The sequence below is a fragment of the Schistocerca gregaria genome, chromosome 7 (genome assembly GCF_023897955.1).
Source record: "Schistocerca gregaria isolate iqSchGreg1 chromosome 7, iqSchGreg1.2, whole genome shotgun sequence".
In the NCBI taxonomy this organism is placed as follows: Eukaryota; Metazoa; Arthropoda; class Insecta; order Orthoptera; family Acrididae; genus Schistocerca; species Schistocerca gregaria.
In genome coordinates, this window is record NC_064926.1 from 372,557,370 (window position 1) to 372,573,036 (window position 15,667).

Sequence of the window (15,667 nt, forward strand, 5' to 3'; positions counted from 1 at the left end):
TGAAGAAGAGAAATTTGTTAACATCGAATATAGATTTATGTATCAGGAAGTCGTTTCTGAAAGTATTTGTTTGGAGTGTAGCCATGTATGGAAGTGAAACATGGACGATAACTAGTTTGGACAAGAAGAGAATAGAAGCTTTCGAAATGTGGTGCTACAGAAGAATACTGAAGATAAGGTGGATAGATCACGTAACTAATGAGGAGGTATTGAATAGGATTGGGGAGAAGAGAAGTTTGTGGCACAACTTGACTAGAAGAAGGGATCGGTTGGTAGGACATGTTTTGAGGCATCAAGGGATCACAAATTTAGCATTGGAGGGCAGCGTGGAGGGTAAAAATCGTAGAGGGAGACCGAGAGATCAGTACACTAAGCAGATTCAGAAGGATGTAGGTTGCAGTAGGTACTGGGAGATGAAGCAGCTTGCACAGGATAGAGTAGCATGGAGAGCTGCATCAAACCAGTCTCAGGACTGAAGACAACAACAACAACATTTTGAAGAAAGTGTCGTCATTCTACAGATTACCCTGTCATGTAATATAAACATTCCTGTGGAGTTGATTCCAGTGGTAGTAATCGAATTTTTCCATTCATGCTACAGAATCCTGCTGTTTCGCTACTAAATTTTTTTGGTGTTGCAAAATTTACAAGTTTTTTCCATTTTCTTCGATCACGACGGGGTTTGTTATGTTCTTTCTTCAGATCGTAGTGGAATGCTTCATTTATAATGTTGTACTGTTTACTTCTCCTCATCCGCGCTTCTCGGAGGGTGATATTAAAAAAATAATTCAAATGGCTCTAAGCACTATGGGATCTGCGGTCATCAGTCCCCTAGGTTTATAACTACTTAAACTTAACTAACCTAAAGACATCACACACAGCCATGACCGACGCAGGATTAGAACCTGCGACCGTAGAAGTAGCGTGGTTCTGGACTGAAGAACTTATAACACCTCAGCCACAGCGGCCGGGTGACATTATCAGGACTGGCTTGTGTTTGCCGTCTTTTATTTTAAGATTGTGTCGCAATTCTTGATTCTTCAATCCGTTCATTTCGTTCTTGTTCCGTTTCTCTGCTTCTCACGGTGCTCATCTCTTTCTCCTTTGTTGGGAACTTAAACGTTCTTCGCGTTTTCAACCTGTTTCGGTTTTTCGTTTATCATTTTTTTCGCCGTTTTGCTGCAGAACTGGCAAGATATCCTCCTCTTTTAAATTTGGGCGTTGTCTAATGTGTATATCAAAACAACTTTTTACTAACAAATACATTAACTACACTTAACACGCTTTTCACATTTTATTTCCTATTTGTATTGAGTCACTGTGTCGCTTTCACTGCTCGCAAGTAACTTTATTTTTTTCACTCACTGACTATATTTTCGGTCCCTCTCTTGATCACTGATGCCGACCTGTGTGGCCGTGCGGTTCTAGGCGCTTCAGTCTCGAACCGCGTGACCGCTCCGGTCGCAGGTTCGAATCCTGCCTCGGGCATGGATATGTGTGACGTCCTTAGGTTCGTTAGGTTTAATTAGTTCCACGTTCTAGGGGAATGATAACCACAGATGTTAAGTCCCGTAGTGCTCAGAGCCATTTGAACCATTTGATCACTAATAAGAAACTGACGTTCGAGACCACGACGGATCTTGCTTTTTATACCACTGCCAATGGGTAGCCCCACCAGTGGTTGAATCCACAACAAACCCAAAAGACTTTGAAAGGTCCACAATGTTCCACAGTATTCGAGAGTATTATAGAATGTTTCACGATGATCTGGGAAGTCCCGGGACGTTCCCAAATATTCTGAAATCTTCCTGAATGTTCCAGACTATTCCGAAAATTCCATAACATCCTGGTACATTGTGGAATACTTCGAAACATTCTGAAATGCTCTCGAATGATCTAGAACGTACTGGAATTTTCTCTAATTATCTCATATGTTCGGAAATGATCTAGGTATTTTAAGAGGGGGAGATTCCCAGTTCTTAAAACCTCAAAAGCTCGCAAGATCGGGAAGCTTCTTCATGGCTGGGGGGCAGAGGGCCAACACACAACGTAGTTCTCTTAATCATTACAGGAATCGCTTCCGAGCTTTAGCGGCCCGCACATTGTTCACTTACTTTTGTAACATATATTGATTAAGTTTTGGTTCTGTACTTTTTTGGTAAATTATTAAATTTTAATGTGTTTTTTGTTTCATTTGGAAGCTGTTGTTTTTGTATCAGACTTCTGTTGAAGTACAACGTGTTGCAAGTACCAAGTCATCGACGTAAGCCGACTTCCTTGCTATTGTTTCTGTCGTCTGCAATGAACAAGCTCAAGAGAAGTGGAGCAAGGACTAATCTCTGTGACAGACAACTTTTTTTTATTTTCTTGGTGAGCTGATTTTGGATCCCATGACCAACTTTAACACCCAGTCGTTTAGCGTATTGTAAACTAGGCGAGCGGTTGCTTTTTGCAAGGAACTATCCTCAATAAATCATTTGCCGCTGAAAAGTCAATAAATGTAGCTGTGGTTTAAATCGTTTTTGAAATTCAACCTCGATGTAGACAGTGAGTGGCAGAACTTGATCAGTGCATATTCATTTTGTACCGAAGCCTGCAGGTTCGACTGGGTTATATTACTGATTAGCAGTTCTGTTTGCTTTTACGTCACAGATAGCTGGGTCATTGGTATGTAGTTTTTAGGGCTATCAGTTGATTTGCCATGTTTTAACATAGCCATTACCTTCGAGTATGTAAATTCTTGTGGTGTATTGCGGGTTTGCGCAACGTCTGTGAAGAAGCGAACCATTCATATTGATATGTATTGGCCAGTGTTTCCACTCAGGGTGGATACTGTCAAATGCTGGACTTTTTCCTGACTTCTCATGTTTAAGTGTTGCTGAAATTTCTTCACAAGTGAAGGGACGGAATTGTTACGTTTATGTGGATTTGTCCCAGATTTCTGAGTTCTCATTTCACTTTGATTGAGCGAGATTTGTGTTTTGGTACTCTGAATCTCGCTATTACAAGTGAAGCAATGACTTTTGGATTAAGTGGCACCAATCTAAATGAAGTAGCAAATATTGGTGATCAGAGAATGCTGTGATTTTGTGACCACAAGACACATACTACTGATACTCAGAACTTTATAGTTATTAATCGAATTTTGTAGATTTTTATCTTTATTTTGGAATGTTTCCTCTTTTTGAAACACTACTGATTGTAAAGCGAATGATAAAACAGTTCTTAAAACTCTTTCTGCAGCTAGGGATTGAAAAAAATTGTAATGTGAGTTTAGAGTAGAGAGTTATTATGCGAGTAGCTTTCAAGAGTAATTACGGAAACAATGGAAGCTGCCAGATTTTAGAGTTTCGTCACGAATAGTGTCTGAACTCGTCACTTTGCATCTTCACAGACATATATAACACGAAAATGATAACGTACAGAACAAAATTTTCAAGGTTTGCGGACAAATGACGCATCCGACTACCCTAATCTTAACTGAGAACTATGCTGAATCATTAGACAACCTGAATCCATATGACGAGACAAACTCTAGGATAGAGAGAGAGAAAGAGAGAGAGAGAGAGAGAGAGAGAGAGAGAAAGAGAGAGAGAGAGAGACTGCAGTTGTGCAGAGGTAATTGTGTTCCAGAGAACAAGAACTGCAGGTGGTAGAACCGGTGGTACTGCGAGTAAGTTCTTGGATCAACGAAGTGTTAATGCTGTCTCAAGTGATAAGAAATACACGAAGCGACGACTTGAGGTATGGTGGACAAATGACGGAAAACATACAGGGGAGCGTTGATGTGTGCGCGTCCGTGTGTGTGTTTGGTGTGTGTGTGTGTGAGAGAGAGAGAGAAAGAGAAAGAGAGAGAGAAAGAGAGAGAGAGAGAGAGAGAGAGAGCGCAAGCATGCATACGAAAACCATAACGCAAGGAGAAGTCACGCAGAATCACTCTGGATTTAAAGTGGTTGATTATAAGTGAATTACCATTTTCAGAATCTGTCACACTTGGGAAATAATTAAGTATCAGTTTACTTACGGTATATCATTAAATTTTATGTTGAAATGAATGACTGCGATCTAACTATTGTCACCGCAATACGTTACTTGAAGCCTTTTCATAAAACCTGTGTCGCCTAATGGCTTTTAAATGGTTTAGTATCTTTGGTTCGTCTAAGAATGTGAGAGCACAATGCTGCCTGACAATAGCTGGCAATCCTGGAGGTAGCTTTAAATGAGAGCCATTGTCGAAAGGAGACAAAACAAGTGCTTGAATGGCCTATTGGCAGGTTTGGTGGAATGTTATGGCGTGTCACTGAGTGCCGGCGAATGAGATACATCTACTAAAGAACAACTGCGACGGAGTTCCTGCTGCCGAAAGCAGCGGGATACAAGTTCTCTAAAGCTCCATCTTAGTCGCTTCTCGTATCATCTCATTTCATGTAGCAATACTTTCCTCCGTAGCGCAATCTCAGATCGTTGCCTTGTTCACTCCAGCATGTGGAACTGATATTCTTGTAGTGTAAATCTACAGTTCAGTGGCTAAATGTAAGCTTTAATATAGCAAACCCTTACTTTTTTGAACTTCAATAATTCGGAACTGGCGATAATTCGGACTTTTTTTTTATCGCAAAGTGGAATGCCATTGTACTGGCCAGGAAATCTCTCGTGACAAAGTCATTATGGTAATACGTTCAAAGCATCCACTCCCTTCGCATGCGTTTGTATGTTTGTTCTTCCAAGACAATGCGAAGACAAAATAGCTGAAAAGACTAATTAAACCTAAAGTTGATAACAGTAAGTCTCCTCTCTTTAAGCTGTCGTCAATAGAAATTGAGAAGAAAAACATTCAGAGGCGACCAACCTAAGGTATTGTCGCATCTTTGGCCACTGTCGACCATGCAATTGTAGAATCCAAATGACGGCGGGAAATAGGGTAACTGGTAGAAGAACGTAACATTCTAATATTAATATAGAATACGAATTTCCTTACAAGGCAGACTTACATTTTTCACAATACAGTCGGTAACGTACAGTGTTATGCGACTCATTTGGTAATAAAAATGCTACCAGTCACTTTTTTACGAGTTATTCAACCTTGAACATTGAGCTGTGTGACTGCTCAAGTTACGCGCTAGACAAACCAAAATTGCAATTTGATCACAGCTACTTTAAGGTGATAGGAAGCTAGGGATCTTTGTTGATGGACAAACTTGTGGTTGGTACATAATTTTAATTTCGACTGAAGAACGAATTTTATTATCACAGAATTACAGAATCAGGATAACAATATACGAATTTAATTCGGACTTTGGCCTCTTAAGAAAATATGCAACTGACTTGAACCGACTGTCCCTTAAATAAAATACAAATGGTATTACCAAGGGTGAAGTCTTTAAATTTCGGACTTTTGTCACTCAACAAACTTAAAAACTATGTGATTAGATCATGAATTAAGATAACAAACAGTATTTTAAAGATAAAAATTAGATCTGATAGCAAAAGGACCACAGTCACCACCAAAAGCACACTGAAGGTTCATTGCTTACGTAACCAAAATTTACGCAACAGTAATGATTCACCTTGAGTTACATATAAAAGATCTCGTCCGTCCCGGCGGACAGACCGTATATTTAACTAAAGGATGGGAGCGCGGCTTATACGCAATGGTACTCGGAACAAGGGCAGGAACTCCCCTTCCCCACCCCACCCCGAACACGCACAGGATCTCAGACTGCACGCCAAGGCGACAAACTCCGTCTGCCCCACATGCCAGACCATTTCTGCAACAGCAAATAATTCACGCGGCAGACAAATTGAAGTCGTGATTCACCCTTTTCAAGACCATGCAAGGCCTACTAAAAATGTGATTATCTGTAACATAATTGTAAACCAAACTCAAACAATTATCGAATAAAAGAAAAATTAAAATTACACTGATTTTACAAATCTCTGCCCTTCATATTAAAAGAAATATTTAAACCAAAACTTCGCGAGAAGCTCACTAATTAAAATACTACATGAAATTAAAACTGCAAGGAACCTTCAAAACAAACACTAAAACTCCATTCCCTTTAGCATTGCTCGAATAAATTAGACTCCGCTCCGCGGAAACAACACCTAGTAGCCTTAGACTTCGTGAGTTCATTATAACACTCTATTATTCTGAAACATCATTAACTGATCTCCGGCAGATGCAACATGCCACCATAAGTTTCACAAATCTTCAGAGGCTAACAGAAGCGTATGAATCATACGTAACTTAATGCTTCCAGTTACGCGAAGAGAAGACGTCTAGCCTGAGATGACGGACCCGCCACCATTTTGCACGCAAACGTGTCGACTAATCAGCCCCGTACACCTTGCGCGGCAAAACGGCAAGGACGCCGTGGAAGGTGAGGCCCAGGCACATCGGATAGAGACGAGGGGCCTGCCTTCCAAACACGTTGCCTCGTTGAACGCCGACCGGAGAAAGAGCTCGGCCACACGCCAAGCCAGAAAATCAAAGGCGGAGCAGTGAGAGATAGAAGACCAGACGAGTGTCGATATCATCGATGCAAGTGGAAAATAACTTGCGCCAGTCTCCACGCCTCCAATATGTTTTAGAGCTACAGCAGGCTCATCATCAGATGGAGGTGTTAGAAGAACATTATGTTGTCGGCCAAATGTAGCTAGATGCAGTGCTGGTGAGTGCAATGCCTTGTGTAACCCCTATCAAATCGCTTCTTAAATCGAAAATTATTAATCTATGTAGACAAATATACACAGCATTTAGTCACACATCAGAAACAGCGGAGTCGAAATGTGCTAGCGAAAATAACGTCTGACAGTGGACCTCTTGTACTGCAAGCTCACTGCTTTCCATATTTTTGGAGAGAGTAGTATGGACCAAAACAATAAAAAATTGCCTAATAAATAAGAGCACTTGTTCGGTAGGAAAGATGTGTTTGACAGTAGCAAAGATGAACAAGTTCTCATAGCTCTTAACACATGCACCTTTTTTTATTGTTTTGGCTCATGCTACCTCCTCTCAAAATATGGAAAGCAAAGAACCTCCTTAAAAGAAGTCCACTGTCAGAGGTATCATAAAGATTTTCTCTTGTAACTTTTCATTCTGTAGTTTCTGGACCAGGATCTCTTACCTTTACCCTTCTCCAATATTCTTAAAAAGTTAATGATATCATCATGGAATAACCCAGTATGTGTGCAGTGATATAAATATCAAGCTTGTTTTAACGAACCTTTAAATATACACTCCTGAAAATGGATAAAAAGAACACATTGACACCGGTGTGTCAGACCCACCATACTTGCTCCGGACACTGCGAGAGGGCTGTACAAGCAATGATCACACGCACGGCACAGCGGACACACCAGGAACCGCGGTGTTGGCCGTCGAATGGCACTAGCTGCGCAGCATTTGTGCACCGCCGCCGTCAGTGTCAGCCAGTTTGCCGTGGCATACGGAGCTCCATCGCAGTCTTTAACACTGGTAGCATGCTGCGACAGCGTGGACGTGAACCGTATGTGCAGTTGACGGACTTTGAGCGAGGGCGTATAGTGGGCATGCGGGAGGCCGGGTGGACGTACCGCCCAATTGCTCAACACGTGGGGCGTGAGGTCTCCACAGTACATCGATGTTGTCGCCAGTGGTCGGCGGAAGGTGCACGTGCCCGTCGACCTGGGACCGGACCGCAGCAACGCACGGATGCACGCCAAGACCGTAGGATCCTACGCAGTGCCGTAGGGGACCGCATCGCCACTTCCCAGCAAATTAGGGACACTGTTGCTCCTAGGGTATCGGCGAGGACCATTCGCAACCGTCTCCGTGAAGCTGGGCTAAGGTCCCGCACACCGTTAGGCCGTCTTCCGCTCACGCCCCAACATCGTGCAGCCCGCCTCCAGTGGCGTCGCGACAGGCGTGAATGGAGGGACGAATGGAGACGTGTCGTCTTCAGCGATGAGAGTCGCTTCTGCCTTGGTGCCAATGATGGTCGTATGCGTGTTTGGCGCCTTGCAGGTGAGCGCCACAATCAGGACTGCATACGACTGAGGCTCACAGGGCCAACACGCGGCATCATGGTGTGGGGAGCGATCTCCTACACTGGCCGTACACCTCTGGTGATCGTCGAGGGGACACTGAATAGTGCACGGTACATCCAAACCGTCATCGAACCCATCGTTCTACCATTCCTAGACCGGCAAGGGAACTTGCTGTTCCAACAGGACAATGCACGTCCGCATGTATCCCGTGCCACCCAACGTGCTCTAGAAGGTGTAAGTCAACTACACACCAACTACAACTACACACCAACTACACACCAACGTGAATAGTCGTTTTGTTGCCACTTCCCCTTATGAGTTTAGAAATTCTGATGGAATGTTATCCATCCCTTCTGCCTTATTTGACCGTAAGTCCTCCAAAGCTCTTTTAAATTCCGATTCTAATACTGGATCCCCCATCTCTTCTAAATCGACTCCTGTTTTTTCTTCTATCACATCCGACAAATCTTCACCCTCATAGAGGCTTTCAATGTATTCTTTCCACCTATCTGCTCTCTCCTCTGCATTTAACAGTGGAATTCCCGTTGCACTCTTAATTTTATCATCGTTGCTTTTAATGTCACCAAAGGTTGTTTTGACTTTCCTGTATGCTGAGTCTGTCCTTCCGACAATCATATCTTTTTCGATGTCTTCACATTTTTCCTGCAGCCATTTCGTCTTAGCTACCCTGCACTTCCTATTTATTTCATTCCTCAGCAACTTGTATTTCTGTATTCCTGATTTTCCCGGAACATGTTTGTACTTCCTCCTTTCATCAATCAACTGAAGTATTTCATCTGTTACCCATGGTTTCTTCGCAGCTACATTCTTTGTCCCTATGTTTTCCTTCCCAACTTCTGTGATGGCCCTTTTTAGAGGTGTCCATTCCTCTTCAACTGTGCTGCCTACTACGCTATTCCATATGACTGTATCTATAGCGTTAGAGAACTTCAACCGTATCTCGTCATTCATTAGAAATTCCGTATCCCACTTCCTTGCGTATTGATTCTTCCTGACTAATGTCTTGAACATCAGCCTACTCCCCATCACTACTGTATTGTGATCTGAGTCTAAATCTGCTCCTGGGTACGTCTTACAATCCAGTATCTGATTTCGGAATCTCTGTCTGACCATGATGTAATCTTCCAGTATCTCCCGGCCTTTTCCAAGTATACCTCCTTCTCTTGTGATTCTTGAACATGGTATTCGCAATTACTAGCTGAAACTTGTTACAGAACTCAATTAGTCTTTCTCCTCTTTCATTCCTTGTCCCAAGCCCATATTCTCCTGTAACCTTTTCTTCTACTCCATCCCCTACAACTGCATTCCAGTCGCCCATGACAATTAGATTTTCGTCCCTCTTTACATACTGCATTACCCTTTCAATATTCTCATACACTTTCTCTATCTGTTCATCTTCAGCTTGCGACGTCGGCATGTATACCTGAACTATCGTTGTCGGTGTTGGTCTGCTGTCGATTCTGATTAGAACAACCCGGTCACTGAACTGTTCACGGTAACACACCCTCTGCCCTACCTTCCTACTCATAACGAATCCTACACCTGTTATGCCATTTTCGGCTGCTGTTGATATTACCCGATACTCATCTGACCAGAAATCTTTGTCATCCTTCCACTTCACTTCACTGACCCCTACTATATCTAGGTTGAGCCTTTCCATTTCCCTTTTCAGATTTTCTAGTTTCCCTACCACGTTTAAGCTTCAGACATTCCACGTCCCAACTACGCTATGCTAAAACTCAGCTTCTCTCGACATCATGTTTTATATAACAATCTTCTAAATGCTTTAATCGCCGAAATGTTATTGACATTTAATTTTAACATATCCCAACAAAAACGACGCATTTTTATGAATAGTCAATCGGTCGTTGCCTTACAACGGCTTACCCTCAAAGCACTCGAGTTATAAAGCGAAGACAACGAAGTACGAAAATTCTTTAACCACCAATATGAGGTTTCTCGTCATTTTATTAGAAAAATCTGTACCAGTTGCGATTCGTTCTCGCGACGTTCAGTGTTCTGATCTTTAAAAACAGCTTATATTCTTAGGGTGTAACGTGTAACCTAGAGCCCAACGAATATGGGCATCTGCTGACAATTACAGGATGGTGTCTTGCTTTCTTCTTGTGATGCAGCGAGCGTTATTGCCTTTTTATTGGTTCTACTACACGTGGGCATGTTTGCTTAAATAACGCGCAACATATTTGTGTTTCATGCGACGAAAAGGCTCCTCAGCGAGATATAAGAGGAAGAGCACCACAAAACGGGAAAAGCTCCACGACAACTTTATACAGTCGGACACTAAAGTCTACATCATCCCCATTTCGTAGCACGTTGCGTACAACATGGATGCACAGACTTAGACGTGCAGCTCTGTGCCTGTGTCCACATCCACAATAACATAATTTGTTTTGTTAGGCAGGCAAATGGTTCAAATGGCTCTGAACACTATGGGACTTAACTTCTGAGGTCATCAGTCCTCTAGAACTTAGAACTACTTAAACATAACTAATCTAAGGACATCATACACATCCATACCGGAGGCAGGATTCGAACTTGTGACCGTAGAGGTCGCGCGGTTCCAGACTGTAGCGCCAGAACCGCTCGGTCCCTCCGGCCGGTCGGGGCACGCCACCACAACTAAACTTCTAAATTTTTCCAAGGAAAATTCCACGCTGGCTGTGTGAATGATTTTTATTAAATCTTCGACCGGCTTCGTACCACTTATGGGTGCAGCCTTCGGCAATATACGCTATTTAAAGCATAGAAAGGTTGAACATTGCCCTGGTGGAGAGTGGCTACAGGGCAATTATCAACGATGCACCGATAGGTGGTGCGAAGCCGGTCGAAGATTTAATAAAAATCATTCAAACAGCCAGTGTGGAATGTTCTTTGGAACAATAGCATAAACCAAGGTCTTCCGACCGGTGTCGTGCACTGCAAGCGCGATAGACGCAATACTGTTTGTTTACTGCGGTACAGAAGTCAACATACACTCGAATCTGTCGTTAGATGTTAGAGAAATATTGCAGTGAAGTGGTGTGGTTTGTTGATACAATAGACTTGTATTGCAATACATAATTCGATTGCGTAACTCAAAAAGAACAGAAACACAAGTGGAGACGAGGAAAAATATTAATCAGCACAATAAAAAGGGCTTTTCACTGCGAAAAATTGGAGAAATTGTTAGAAGGAGAAATGCAAGTGTCCAAACCGCAATAAGAAATTACATGGTTCGAGAAAGCGTAGAAAACAAAGCTAAATGTGGACCACCACCAAAGTATGTAACAGGGAGGGCCGATACTTCATTAGAAAAGTTAATGCGTATCCCAGAATTACAGCTACGGAGTTGGCATTAGATGTCGAAAATAATCCCACAACAGTACGAAGACTGCTGCACGGTCATGGATTTGAAAGTAGAAGAACAAGGAAGAAACCCCTTTCGTAAGCAGGGTAAATGAAGGGAAGCACCTAGAATTTGCAACTCAGCACCGAAATAAAGATTCCATATTTTGGTATACAGTAGTTTTCACGGATGAGATCGAATTTAATATCAGCCATTGTGATGGACAGAAAAATGTGTGCCGAAACAGGAATGATAGTAGGAAGAAGAGAAATCCTGTCCGATCAGTGAAGTATAGTGGTAGAAATATCCTTGTGTGGGTTTGCATGTCTGTTGCTGGAGTTGGGAATTTATTATTTATTGGAGGTGTTACGGATAAATGAACTTATCTCACTATCTTAAAGGCGGATATGAAGCAATCTGCCGAGAAACTGGGACTAAGAACACACTGGGTGTTTCAGCAAGACAATGACACCAAACATACGCCATTGTTGTAAAAGAGTGGCTATTTTACAATGTACCAAAACAGTTGCATTCGACTCCCAGACATTAACAAAACTGAACATGTTTGGTGAGAACTAAAGACTAGGATAAAAAATACAACATCAAAAGCAGAGATAACTTAAAAGCAGTGAAAGAGTGTTATAACTTTACACCAGAATACATAAAGAAAATGGTGCAATTAATGCCTCGATGTTTGGAAGCAGTGATCGAAGCAGAAGGTGCCATACAAAATATTTAATTGGGCCTGAAAGTGAAGAACATCTCAGTGTATGTTAACTTTTGTGCCTGGCAGCTGTTTCATTTGTATGCTCAAGACGTTAGTATATGTAATTGTTACTAATTACGAAGTGTATATGTTGTTTTCCAGTTATTAAAATGTCTGTTTATATCACAGAAAGTGAATGCATAATATTTTCTTTACTGATTTTGACTACAAGTGTTATTTTTAAGGTGTATGTAGACTCAAGTGCCCGACTGTAGCTCTCTCGTATCTTATGCCCACAGCTTAATCCGCCGAAACCAGCCTGAATGACCGAGCGGTTCTAGGCGCTACAGTCTGGAACCGCGCGACCGCTACAGTCTCAGGTCAAATCCTGCCTCTGACATGGATGTGTGTGATGTCCTTCGGTTAGTTAGGTTTAAGTAGCTCGTAAGTTCTAGGGGACTGATGGCCTCAGAAGTAAAGTCCCATAGTGTTCAGAGCCATTTGAATCATTTAAGCCACCAATACTAATGGCGTTCGCAGTGCCGCTGTTTGCCTACGTCAAGAGCAACGCATTTTGGGCCACGCGCACCTCTATGAACTGCGCAGATTCCACTCACTGCTAAACCTGACATCAACATTCCAACCGACTGGAGAATTTAACTTTCACGAGCGATGTTGCGAACAGCAGCACGTAACAGTGGTCTGGGTTAACAGTGATGTTATTCAAGTTGGCCACCTACAGTCTTAGAGTCTCGAAGTCGGTTTGCAACGGTTTTGGGATTTCCTAACTGTGTAACTCCGCTCTATAAGAAGCTAAGAACGTTTATTATGACCTTTATACAGAGCGGAAGTGTCATCTGCCGCAATGAACATGGCTTCAGCAACCCAGGTCATGTTGTTCGTTGACGAGTTTCAACAGATGGTAGATACTAGCGCCTGGTACTACGCACCTTATCTTCTGAAAGAAATTCGATACGGTTCTACATTATCGCCTCAGTACGAGGGTGCGCAATTTTAGAAAAGCCTCGCAAATGTGTGAATAGTTTTCGTCAAACAAAGTACAGCTTGCCGTTCCTAACGGAGAGATATCTTTAGAGGTAGGAATAACTTCGGGTAACCCGAAGAGAACGTTGTAGGTATAGCACAGATCGCAGTACGTAGAAATAATGTCGACTGCTCCGTGAGGGAATTTTAGGATGATGGAGTGGGGAATAGAAAAACTGAAACACTAGGAAATTTTAACGAAATGCTGGAATATCTGCAGATTATATACGCTTGCTGTATCCTTTGGAATTTGACCATAAAAACAAACGAAAGGATTTATGGCACATACATAGGAGGACAAAACTTATTAGTGTAGCTATACAGTCAAGGGGAAACTGTCATAGCAAGTAAATATATCTGAGTATACGTAAGCAGGGATTTAATGTGAAACGATAACACTAATGCAGATACCAGCCTCAGATTCATTGGAAGTGTAGGCGGCAGGTGAAGGAGATTTGTTGGCTACTGGACCTCAGCGTTTGACTATTCCGGGTAGGGTGAAATAAGGACGAATTTGACCATGTTGGTTTTGTAAGGACGACAACATCTGGGAGACGCTCATCCATCTCAAGTGCCAGCGTTACAAGACGGACGTATTGCATCCCACTCTAGTCCACAGTCAAGATTTGCAGAGAGTACTTTTCTAAAAGAGTTAGTCTACACTGTGTCCCATCCTACATAAATCTCGCGTAGAAATCATGAGGGTAAAGCAAGAGAGGACGAGGGTGTTTGGTTTTTGGAGCGCTCAACTGTGGGGTCATCAGCCCCCTTACAAAGTCCCAATTATTACACAGTCCAATTTTTACACAATCCAGTCTAGCTACCGTCACGAATGATGATGACGATGATGGCAATGATGAAACGATTAGAACAACACAAATACCCAGTCCTGGTGCCAGAGAAAATACCCAACCCGGCCGGGAATGGAACCTGGTACACTGTGGTCCAGTGGCAGCAACGCTAGCCACTAGTACATGAGCTGCGGACTAAAACAAGAGAGATTCGATTTCGTACGGAGGCTTACCAAACTCGTTTCTCCAACAGACCATTCACGACTAAACAGGAAAGGGGCCGTGACCTGTATCACTTGAACCGTGTGTCTCGCTGGCGATACATGCATTCCCACATTTGCTCTATTTTCCGCTGGGCATTAGGTCTAAGGGGCAGCGCCGTTTTCGCGCAGTTGGGAGGTGTGACTCGAGCCGCGGGCGGGTAGGGGTGGACGCCGGTTCACAGCCTCCGTCCCCTGCCGGCTACGACATCCAGACTGGCTTCAGCACAAGTCGGCAGCGCGTACAGTGGGAGCCGGAAGGTTGTTCTTTCGGGGCCTAAGCTGTGGACGTGCAGCAAGGCCTGCCAAAGTCTTTCCTGGGGAGCGGCCGGTGCGTTCCGCTGGACGGTATTTTCAAACGTCAACAGCTGCTAATGACTGGTACTTTTCTGAAGTGGCCGTCGTGAGATCGTAATGTACCATGTGCCACGTATTTCTGATATATGGTCTGACCTTGTAAGCCTTTTTGTAATATTTACGGCTTTCCAGCTTTTTACAGCAACTGGAAAGGCGGCTGTGGCAAGATGACGTAATGTGGTGTGAGGTACCGGCGACAGATGGTTTGTTCGGTGAGGATATCGTGAGAAAGACCGCTGTAGTCCTCCGCGATTGACTGCTACGTTCGGAAGTTGCGCGCAAAAATGGTAATCTTCTATTATTAGTATTTGAAAAATTAAACAGCGTATTTACTTGAATTTCAAATTAAATCATCTCTCAACAACTTGCTATCATTCCATTATTTCGTAAGTATTAATAACCAGTAGAATAACATATAACTGCAAAACGAAAAGGCAGACGAAGCACTTCGGTGGTCTTCGGATCGAGTCTAACTTGGATCGTGGGGAAAAGTGGATCTGCTGTAAGGACAGAGCTCGTTCGGCAATCTTGGAGGACGGATACGTTATCCGCCACGGTATCAGTTAAGACTTAATTTGCAATGTCTAGTTTGTGAAGAGAGCTCCTTCGACAGTCTCGGAGGACGGACACTTTGTCAGCCGTGGTATCAGTTAAAACTTAGTTAGCAATGTCTAATGTGTAAGATCAGAGGTGGTCGGCAGTGTCGGTAGGCAGACATGTAGTTGAATACATTGCGTTGCTAATTACGGTAATATGCAGTTCATTAATTTCTTGAAGAACAGAAATCTTTTGTGACACTAAAATGTAATGTAATTGTGCAGTGTCTCATGTTCTGCTAATAAAAAGCGAGTGGCATGCCATACAACCAAACTGAATGGAAATTAATAATTTCTTACAGCCTCAAGATTACGAATTCACAACCTAGGTGCTGGTTTCTGCACTGCGGACAACAATTATAGAAGACTGCAGGCTAGTGAATTCGTTTTAGAACTTAGACATTCCACTCTGGGCAGTGGAAGCAAATAGGCACCTCGTGTTTACTGCGGCCTTAGTACAAATCAGATCAGTGACGTGTTATCTGTGGTAACAGAGACGAGGTATGAATAAATGAAAT